We start from the raw sequence: 11107 nt of genomic DNA on the forward strand, positions 1-11107 counted from the left end.
CTGTTTTAACAGCCTGGCAAGTTCTTCAGGGAGTTCACAGTCTTCATCACCCTCTTCTTCAGCTTGGAAGATTGGGTTTTCGAAGTCGAAGCGAGCCATAGCAGAATCGTTATCAATAGGATCCGGTGATGTGCATCTGCATGGGTGATGGTATGTGCTTATGAGTGTGAACAAGAAGTGAAAACTAAACAAAACATTGCCATTTTTTTTTATTTTGAAAAACTGCAAAAATAGAAAGACAAGGAATGAAATATTTGAATGCAAAAAGACGTCCTTTATTTATGATAAAAAATGCAAGTGTCACATAGATGAGCCCTACAATGAGTCATTACGCCCTGGGCGGAACGTAAGACTTGGACATGCATGAATAAACAAAGAAAAAATTACTCCTCTAGAAGAGTGACTTGGACAATTTCCTCGGCAGACCAATTGTTGATGACTTCACCCGGGATCCTCGGACGCACCCAGTTGTCGATGTCACAATCACTATCTCCATTTTCATCGTTGATCGCCGAGATCTGGCCATATTGGATGACGCCAGCACTGGAGAAAGTAATCGGCCCCTGACGAGTCTGAAGTGTTGAAGTTGTAGAAGTCAGCGCTGGTTGATACCCAATCCCGAACTTGTCGTCTTTCATTGGTAACTCCAACAGACGTCCCCAACCGGGAGCAATACCTGAATCCACCAAGGCCTGCGCCTGCTTGAAAGATGAGACAGGGGCTCCTGCTTTAACCCCTTCCACCGGAGCTGCATCCTTGATCTGAACTGACTCAAAGGCCTGGCAGAGAGTCTCATGAATTTCACCTTCTACCTCTACGTACTTGAAGGTAGACAGGTTACTTACCAGTATGTCCTCCTCACCGCAGACAGTGATAACTCTTCCGTTGACTGGGAACTTGATCTTCTGATGCAGTTTTGATGAGACTGCCCCAGCATTGTGGATCCAAGGACGACCCAAAAGGCAATTGTACGAGGGACTGATATCCATCACATAGAATACGGTGTTGAAGGTTTGTGATCCAATCTGAATTGGCAATTCTACCTCTCCAAACACCGACCTCTTAGAACCATCGAAGGCTCTCACCATGAGATCGGAAGGTTTCAAGATCAAACCTTCTACTTCTAACCTTGACAGGGCTCTCTTGGGTAGCACATTGAGAGAGGAACCTGTATCCACCAGAACATGAGATAACACGGTGTCTTTGCAATCCATTGAGATATGCAAAGCTTTGTTATGGTTGCGTCCAGCTGGTGTTAAGTCAGAATCAGTAAAACCCAGCCCGTTGCTCGCATGAACATTTGCAATGATCCCTTCTAGCTGGTTTACGGAGATCTCCTGAGGCACATATGCAGCGTTAAGGACCTTCAGAAGTGCCTCCCTGTGTGCTTCTGAACACAACAGGAGTGAGAGAATGGATATCTTAGACGGCGTCTAAATCAACTGATCGACTACTTTGTAGTCTCTTTTCTTTATAATTCTTAAAAGCTCGTCCACATCATTCGAGAAAGTAGGCTCTGAGCCAGTCTGGGGTGCAGAAGTGCCCTCATTTACAACTTGTTTGCCTTTGGCCTTAGCCGCGGCATCAGCACTATCAGCTTGGCTAACCGGTGGTGAGAACAATCTACCACTCCTGGTGAATCGCCCGATTCCACCAACATTGTCCACTGCGGGACCTTCAACTTCGAGTTCAGACTTTTGACCCTCTTCTACCTTCAAAGGTCGTTCTACCCCATGATCGTGTGTGTATACACTCCCCCCATAATGCCAAGGAATGGCCCTATTGCTTGTGAAAGGTAAAGGACCAGGGGTTGTGATTGTCATAGCGGCCGGTCGCACTGGTGGCACTGGTTGTGCTTCTGGCACACTGATCTGATTAGTCGGGTAAAAGATGGTGATAGTAGCGACATCATAGTCATACTCAGGAATCTCGTTCATTGAAACTAAAACATTCGGAACATCGGAATCAAGTTCAGTTACATCAATATCAGACACATTGTTTGGTATATCAGCAACAACATTTGAAAAATTAAATACATCCATGGGAAATACACAATCAGCAGGAACAACATCTGTGAATTCTCCAACAGCATCTTCAAATACCTCTTCAACTACCCCTTCAGCAAACTCTTTGACAGACAAGTCTTCAACTTGGAGGGTACCATTGTCAAGCAAAACCTGGATACCCTGCTGCAGCTTCAAGCAATCCTTACCCTGTGTAGCGCAATCCAAACAACCTTTCCCACAACCGGGGAAAACATCAGCCTTCAGCAAGCATTCCTTAATTTCCAACAACTGAGTCTTCAACTTCAACACATCCTTAACAGACTTGGCTTCCTCCTCCAGCATATTAACGTTTGCACCACCATGCTGTGGCATGGGATTGTTGACGACATTAGGAGCCAGTGCAAGGTTGATAGCCTTTGAATCTATGAGGTCCTGAACTACGTGCTTAAAAGCTTTGCAGTTCTCAATATTGTGGCCAGGTGCCCCAGAGTGGAAACTACACCTAGCATTGGCATCGTAACCCACCGGAAGTCTACCAACAGGAGGAGCCAGAGTGCGTAACTGCACAAGTTGTAGCTGTTGAAGACTAGCAAGCAGTTGAGCGCACGACATTGGAAGAGTGTCGAAACGCCGGTCCATCATCCTCTGCCTCTGTTGATAGGCGGGTCTGTTACCTGGTTGTTGTTGTTGTTGATACTGAGTTTGCTGACATTGTGGTTGTTGTCGTTGTAGTGGTGCTGCAGCCGGGATGGTCACAACCGCAACATACGGTCGCTGATGATAGTTTTGGAAACTATTCCTCCTGTTTTGGTATGAAGACACAGAATTCACACCCCCTTCCCTCTGCTTCTGTCCTCCCATAGATGGCTTCTTTACTCCTGATGAAGATCCACCTCCATTGTGGCTCTTGTAGGTCTTCAGGTAATTCTCTACCCTCTCTCCGGTAGAGACCACATCAGCAAAGTTGGAGGCATTGCACCCCACCAGACGCTCCAGGTAAGGTCCAGGCAACGTATTCATGAACATGTTGGCCATCTCCTTTTCCAACATGGGAGGTTGAACACGGGAAGCTGTCTCCCTCCAGCGTTGAGGGTATTCCCTGAAGCACTCATTGCTTTTAAGAGACAGGTTCTGGAGTTGAGTTCTGTCTGGGGCCATGTCTGCATTATACTGATATTGCTTCACAAAAGCCTCCGCCAAATCCCTCCAGCAACGGATATGGGCTCTATCCAACCTCATGTACCATTCCAGGGATGCCCCAGCTAGGCTGTCCTGGAAGAAGTACATGAGTAGCTTCTCGTCATCAGAGTATGCAACCATCTTTCGGAAGTAGGCTTGCACGTGGGTCTTCGGGCAAGAGCTACCATTGTACTTGTCAAAGATTGGGACTTTGAACTTCGATGGGACCCTCACGCCTGGGACCAATCCCAAGTCAGAAACATCTACCCCCAGGGGGTTTTGTCCTTCTACCGCCTTCAGCCTCTCCTCTAATCTCCTGAACATGGGATCCATGCCATGGCCCATGCCAAAGTCTTCCGGCAGCAAGAACTGATCATCCTGATCATCGTGAATGGGTTGTTGATCAGGATTGTTATGTGGGATCGGGATAGGCCCCGGTCCATTAACCTCTCCAACTGGAGGATCAGTCACAACCTCTGGTTGAGTAGTTGCGGGATTCCTTTGTATCATTTGTCTAATCTCTTGCTGTCCTTGCGCTACTCCCTGAACCACGTCCATGAACTGGTTCATGCGGACCCTCATCTCAGCAAGTTCTGCTTGTAGACTTTCCATTGCTTTCTGCTGGTTTCTGCGGGTTCCGTACCGGTGAATTCCTGAATCAGCTATCCTACTGATGGAACACCAAATAATATGAGAACACCGCAGCGGTACCTGTTATGCAAGATATGAAAATGAATATGTAAATGCAATGACATGTTTATCAAATCCAAAAGGTATTCTACCCCCTTGATTCCAGTCTCACATCAGGTGAATAGTGCAAGAAGACCGAGTCATGGATAAACTTCCGAGATCAATATGCAATAAAGGGAAACCACCATACAAACAAGTTCAAGGAAAGGGGCCTTAGCCGAAAGTACATCAAAAGAGGATCTCCACAACAAGCCTGTGGATCATCACCACACAACAACAAAGCAATAAGTAAAAGGAGGAGCAATAATCAGGACTTAGCCTCCTGTGTACAAACCATGAGGACTGCTCCTCACTTCAGCCAGCAATGCTATCGTGTCAGGATGATCTGGGAATTCTATCAAACGTCGGATAAGCAAATTCCTTTGGTGAATAACTCCATCCAACTCGTTGATGTACTCTCTGTAGTAATTCCCATCATCTTCTCCTAATACCTCTTCAAGTCTGGATTTCTTCAAACCTGCCAACACCTTAAGTTCTTCAATCTGTCCTCGAGCCTCATTGAGTTGATCGGTGATGTAACCATTGGTAGAACGGGCGTACAAAAGCTCATTGTTCTTCTCCTTCAGCAAAGTCTTCAATTTCTCCATCTGACCAGTCAGTTCGGTCACCATCTCCTCCTCCTTTTCCTTCCGAGAAGTTGAAAATGCATCCCATCGCTCTTGCCACCCTGCCAATTTACCATGAGCATCCATTAATTGTTGCTTGACTCGTTTCAACTCAGAACTGGATGATCCCAAGGCCTTGTCTGTCTTCCTGAAGAAGTCCACCTCCACAGCTAATTTCCTTTCTGCTTCCCCTTGCAATCTGACGGCTTCCCCCTTCTGATATTCTGCCTCATGGAATTGATGCATATAGTCTATCAACTTCACATTTAACTCCGAGTTTTCAATTTGAAGCTCCTCCATGGCTTTCTTCAATTTGTCATACTCCTCTCGGCTCAACATTGTTGACTGCGCAGGAGTAGGTGGATACAAAGGTTCTTCTATAGGAAACGGCAAACCCAACTCTTCGACTCTTCCTTGAAGCCACTCTCCATACTGAGGGTAAGTTCTACAATCTCCTTTTCCAAGCACAGTTCTTCCTCTCTTGATCACCTTGAGCCAAGCCTCAGCTGCCTTACGGGATACAGTCAAATCAGGCGAAGAATGGAAAAACAGAGATTCTTCCACATCCCTTTCCAAAGGCGGAGTTCTTAAAGCATATCCAAACTGTCTAACTGCTAGAGAAGGATTATAGTTGATTCCTCCTCTTCTTCCTACCAACGGTACATTTGGGAAGTTCCCACAACTGTGAATAATATCCGCCCGAAGCAAGCTCCGGTCAGACCACCAAGAAACATCTTCAGCTCTCAACCCCATCAATCTCTTCGACCAACTCAACGAGTCCTTGATATCAACGAACGCTCCTGATTTGGGTAGGTGAGAACTGAACCACTTATAAAACAAAGGCGCACAACAATTCAACAATCCTTCTTTTCTATTCTCATTCCTGTGGTGCACCGAATGAAATAAATCTCCTAGCAAGGTTGGCACTAGATTTCCCAACACGAAGAGGCGTATTGCGTCCATGTCCACAAATTTGGCAACATTAGGGAACAGGACAATCCCATACACACAAAGAGCCAACACAGCATTGAAACCCCTCTGGTCACCATCTTCAAGTTTCTTCTTTGCTTCTCCCAGCAAGAAACTCAAATGAAAACCACTGACTCCTCCCTTCTGACACATATTAGCCTTCAAGACTGATTTCCCCAAATATGTGGCCGAAGCAACCATGCTGAGATCGGGCAGAAACTCAGAACTGTAGAACAACAACTGTGACTTGATAGGAACTCTGAGAAAACTGGCAATCTCCTCCAAAGTAGGGACCAAAATATAATCCGGGAATGTGAAACACCTCAATGGAGGGTCATAGAACTGCAGCAGTGTGAATAGAGCATCATGTTGATCCTTGGAAAGAACCGTGACGAAACTTAGGATCAAACCGTAATCCTTTCGGAATCCTTCTAGAGAATCAAGATCCATTAACTTCATCAACTGTTGAATAGGCTCCAGACAGACCACCGGAAACTTGTAGGCTACATGTCTCTTTCTGCCAATATCCATCTTAAGAGAACCAGAAAACCCCGACCGAAATCAAGAAGAAGATGTAAACCCCCTAGAAATGGATAAACATGTGTTAAATGATATGAATGCAGAATGATGTGATGCAATGCAGTGTCATGGAATTCAAGATTGTTGTATCTGCTTGAGCAACTGTCAGGTTGCACTGTCTGAAGAGAAACCCACTGAGGAATATAATACAAGATCAAAACTCTGCTCCAGAAAACCGGGTTGGTTGAAGGTCAAGGTTTCCTGAATTTAGCCCACCCCTCACTGGTAGGTTCTAAGAATAGAAGTTTGTCAGCTTTAGCCCTTCAGTCAAGAATAATACGTTTACCACTGAAGGTTTGGCATTATTACGGGATAAAAGACCTCTGATGACTCCCCTCAACAGGATATCCTAAAGCAAGTTCCCAGTCTCGGGGTCCTCGGATTGAGCAGCGAGAATGCGCCCACCAGAGCTAACATAAACGCGTCTCGGAGGAGAGGCCTCGACTGAGTTCTCGGGAAATGGTCACCAGAGTCGACGATTTCTAAAGGAATATCTGTCGTTATGGAACACCCATAGGACAAAATATATCCAACAGAAACCTCGTCTGGAATGTGGGTCTCATGAACGACTTAACGTAGCAACACGCCACGCAAGCCTCATGACTATCCACTCTAACACCTATGTGTACACTCAAGCCTGGGTAGTGGGCTTATCTCTCATAAAATATCTCATCCCAAACAAACAGTCAACCCATAGAACCCACAGATACAACAAACATATGTACATGAATGCAATAAGGTAGAGCAGGTAAATGCTGAAAATAAATAACTGTACAAAAGAATAAACACCCAACAAACAAGAAACCTACAAAAGCTAGGAGGGACTCGCTTAGGGAAACCAGAGATTTTGGGTTCGTTCCCCAGCAGAGTCGCCAGTTGTCGCAACCTAAAAAATGCAGCGTGCGAAAAAACAACCGGTGAAGAAGAAATGACAGAAGAGTCGCCACCGTGCGTTATTTATCCCAAAGGAGGGAAAGGGAACGCTCGAAGTAAACCTAAAAAGAGGAAAGGAAAAGACAAGGTCTCGCAACCAAATCTTGGGTTCGGGAGTCGATTATGCGAAGGGAAGGTATTAGCACCCCTACGCATCTGTAGTACTCTACGGGATCCACTCTTGTTGTTTCTGTCTAAAGGGTGTGAGTTTATCTAATGTATTATTTACTAAAAGAGAAAGGGTCAAAAGGAAATGACTCGCACGGATGTCGCATCCATTGCATACGTATCTCATCTGAATATGAGAATCAGAGTCTTCGTAGCTCGGCTACCTAAGGGTTAAGGATAAGTGTGCTCGCTAAGACATCGCGTCTTATGCCTACGTATCTCATCGGGAATGAGAATCAGAGCAAAACGTAGTTCAAACTAACTACGGGAACAAGGGTCTCGATTGCAACTAGGGCAAGAGAAAAGGAAAGTCTCGATCGCAATGAGGGCGAGAGAAAGGATCGCAACGAGGGCGAAAGCAAACAAGGATTAGTCGTTAGTTGTTAGTCAAACTCGGCAAGACATCGCATCTTGTGCCTACGTATCTCATCTGAACATGAGAATCAGAGTTGCCGTCGTTTGGCTACATAGGGATTGCCATCTGAACACGGACTTACAAAGGAGGACACCAGTTGTGTCAAAGGAGAGTGGGCAATGTGTTCACGTCCTAGCAGTAGGTGTCGCAACTCGCTGAATCGAGTCTTAGGCAGTTACCTCTTTGCAATAGGACGGACTACATGCCACAAGATCGGAGACGCTCGGAAAGGTCTAAAAGAAATGGGGAAGCTCTGCCCTAGAGTTGTCATGCAATGTGTACTTAAGTGTTTAGGATTTACAAATGGGAATATCTACCTAATGTTAGCATGCAAAGAATATGGGAATTCTACCTATGTTATCATACAAAATAATAAGGGGATCCTACCTATGTTATCATACAAAAGGATATGGGAATCTTACCTATGTTATCATACAAAGGGTTCTATCTAATGGGTGCTACCTAATCGGAACAAGAGTTGACGAGTGGAGCAAGAAGAAGTGTTAGGGATAAGGGTAGATGGCGATGCATGAAGCAATCGACTTACAAGGTTGATGGCGATGCATAAAGCAATCGACTTACAAAAGGGTGGATGAATACGTGCTGGTTCTGTTAGGTTTTGAAAAATGATTACTCGACGTTGGATCGAAGTTTGATCTTGTTTTGAAATGGTTATCGAATGTTCATTTTAATTCTTGTATTAACAGATGAATAAAGAATGAAAGAATAAATATTATACATTTCATGGGAGAGGGATACATTTGTTATGAATGGGGGTTGACAAAAATCATGAAATAATTAAATCGGGCCCAAACAAAATGACTCGAAATATGAGTGTAAGTGCAAGAGAACCGGCTCATTGTAAGAAAGCTCAAGAGTAAGCTATGTGAGGTTGATGGCGATGCTTAAAAAGCAATCGACTTACAAGGGTGTGGAAAAATGGGCTCGACATTGAATCGAGAAAATATGATTTTTTATAATTTTAAAATGGTTTTGAATGGGTTTTTTTTTATCAATGAGATTGTGATGACTTATCATGATTGTAACGTAACTCACACATAAAGGCAAATAATTTGTACAAATGAATGAACAAACACAAATATAATAATTCACATAAATCCCAAAAAAAAATGAATAATCACATACGTCATATTAAAAATAAAATAATAAAAAAATGAATAAATGATAGAAACATGTTAGTTAAATGATAAGGCTAGATAATTAAATGTGAGAATTGAAGAAAATATGGAAAAAAATCAAAGTGTTGGAAAACCAAGGCAACATACCCGGGTATTGAACCCAGGACCAAAGAGGAAGTGAGTTATCCCCACCTCCACTAGGCCAAAGACTTGCTTACTGCTAGATTAAGACCCACAAAAAATAAGTTCTAACCGAGAACTCCCCAAGGAAGAAAACGGGGAGGCCCAAACCTGGGCCGCCGGGTTGAGGATTGGCTAGAGCCCAAAAAAAACTAAGTTCCAAATTCGGGTCAAAAGAGGCCCATTTCAAAATATCCCATCATGTGAAATAGAGAAAAGATCCCAACGGTCACCCTAGCCGCATGGCTGTTGGGTGACGGATTCAAGGGAATCGAACGTCATCAATAACATTGATGCTATGGTGCCAGTTCCAAAACACAAACCCTCCTCCCAATATTCAAAGGCTTAAAACAGTGATTGTTGATAAAGCCAACCAAGATTCACACACAACCAACACAGAAAAATCGATACTGAGAGTTCTTAAGTTAAAAACAAATTTCAACACAGGCCATAACTTTCTGGATCTAAAAGGGGAGTGGGCTACAACTCAAAGGTTCAACGGAACCAGCAAGCAGGGTACCGGCAAAGCAAACAATCGCAAGCCAAGAATCAATGAAAACAAAATGGAGCTTCAACCTTCTTGGAGGTTTGAAGAAAAGGAGTAAAAGAGAGAAGACTTTACCGGAGCCTTACGATTTCAGTGATATCCCGATGGAAAGTAAGTATAGTTTGTTCTGCCGGTTATTTCTTGTCCTCGCTTCTCCTGTTCTTCTATCTTTTTTTTTGGTTTTCCTTGTATTGAAATTTTTTTTTTAGGGTTTTGATTCAATTCCGCCTCCAATCTCTCTGTCGTTAATTTCTCTCCCTTTTTGATGCTAAATTTCGGAACGGTAATCTGAACTTAAGCTTTCTTGCTCTGTTTTGACTTCATGCCAATTTGGGATATTTCTGAAATTTGAATTTTACTGTTGGCTAATTAACTTGTGTTTTTTTGTTTTACCGCAGTGAAAAAAAAATGGAGCATTCTTGGACATAGGAAATTGGCTGTTCAGCAATGCTGGCTGCTTCAACACATGCATCTTGGACATTCTAGGCCAGTTGCAGTAGACTTGTGGTATGCTGTCATCTAAAACTTGGAATGCATTTGTCTGTTTGTGCGCCATAGCTGAACCAAGGTAGAGTTTCTATTGCTCAAAGTTAATGTTGGCTTGAAATAGGGCAATGGTATCTAGTAGGTTTTGGGTAAAACTATTGTGGCTTCCATTCATGCTTCCTGTCTGCTGCAGGGCCAATGGTGGGTTTGTCATGGTCTTTTGTTGGTTCAAGCATAGAGCCTTAGCCTTGTAGTGTGGTGCACTGTGAGCAAGGAATGAGCATACTCTTGTGGTGGTGCTGCAGTTGATGTTAGGTTAGTTGATTGGGAGTTGGTTTCATATTGTAGTGACACCTTGTGTTTTGTCATGGCTTTTGATGTAGCAGCAGGCACTTTGTGGACTTGCTTGAGCTTGTATTGCCGTGGATATTGATGACCATTGTTGTTATGCATTACAGCAGGTTTGGATTGGTTGCAAAGTTGTAGGCTCAATTGACTGTGGTGCTTCTGTTATTGGCCTGGCGTGCTTCAAGTTTGCAGATAGGTCCATATGCATGATGGTTCCAGCTGGCATGTTGAACTGTTTGGTCCAGTTTCATTGTTCAATAGCAAATTGGATGGTTTGTGGCAAGGTTGGCTGGCAGGTTCATATGGCATTGGTTCAGTTTTGTGGACATGTCTTAATTTTGAGGTGCATTATGTAGCCATACTAACTTTGAACTTATGCATTGTTTTTGCATGGTTTCACAGGTTCATCACTGGTTTAGGTTTGCACTGCAGCTTAGTTCATTGCTCAATTACTTGGTGACTCTGCTGGGGAATTTGGTCATGGCTTTTATAACAACAAGGTTGGATTTTAAAGCAACATGTACCATTGGTTATTCAAGGATCAAAATGGAACATGGAAGGTTATGGTTAGAATACGGATTGTGCTGGCATTTGCTGTTGTTTATCTTGCAGGTCATGGTTGGATGGACAAACAAGCATGGTTAGGTAAAGGCTCAAATAAAGGCATGGTGAGCATGATATTACCAATGGGCCAAATTACTTGAAAATTAAGAAACCAAGCAAAGCATATCAAATCAAGACCTTTGGATGATGTGTCAAGGCCAAGTGGTTTAGATTAGGTTTGTGAGGGTTAAAAGATGGGA

The 11107-nt window shown here is 43.7% G+C and overlaps 1 long non-coding RNA gene across 2 annotated transcripts; it reads left to right on the forward strand.

Moving 5' to 3' along the window:
- The first annotated feature begins 9878 nt into the window (after window positions 1-9878).
- LOC127134572 (uncharacterized) lies at window positions 9879-10763 on the forward strand. Of its 2 annotated transcripts, XR_007808318.1 has the most exons (4): window positions 9879-10038; window positions 10150-10271; window positions 10415-10588; window positions 10707-10763. It is a non-coding gene; the product is annotated as an uncharacterized LOC127134572 (long non-coding RNA). The 2 variants fall into 2 exon arrangements; XR_007808312.1 differs by lacking the exon at window positions 10707-10763 and having other exon boundaries at window positions 10415-10618.
- Window positions 10764-11107: the final 344 nt, after the last annotated feature.

The sequence above is a fragment of the Lathyrus oleraceus genome, chromosome 1 (assembly GCF_024323335.1).
Source record: "Lathyrus oleraceus cultivar Zhongwan6 chromosome 1, CAAS_Psat_ZW6_1.0, whole genome shotgun sequence".
NCBI lineage: Eukaryota > Viridiplantae > Streptophyta > Magnoliopsida > Fabales > Fabaceae > Lathyrus > Lathyrus oleraceus.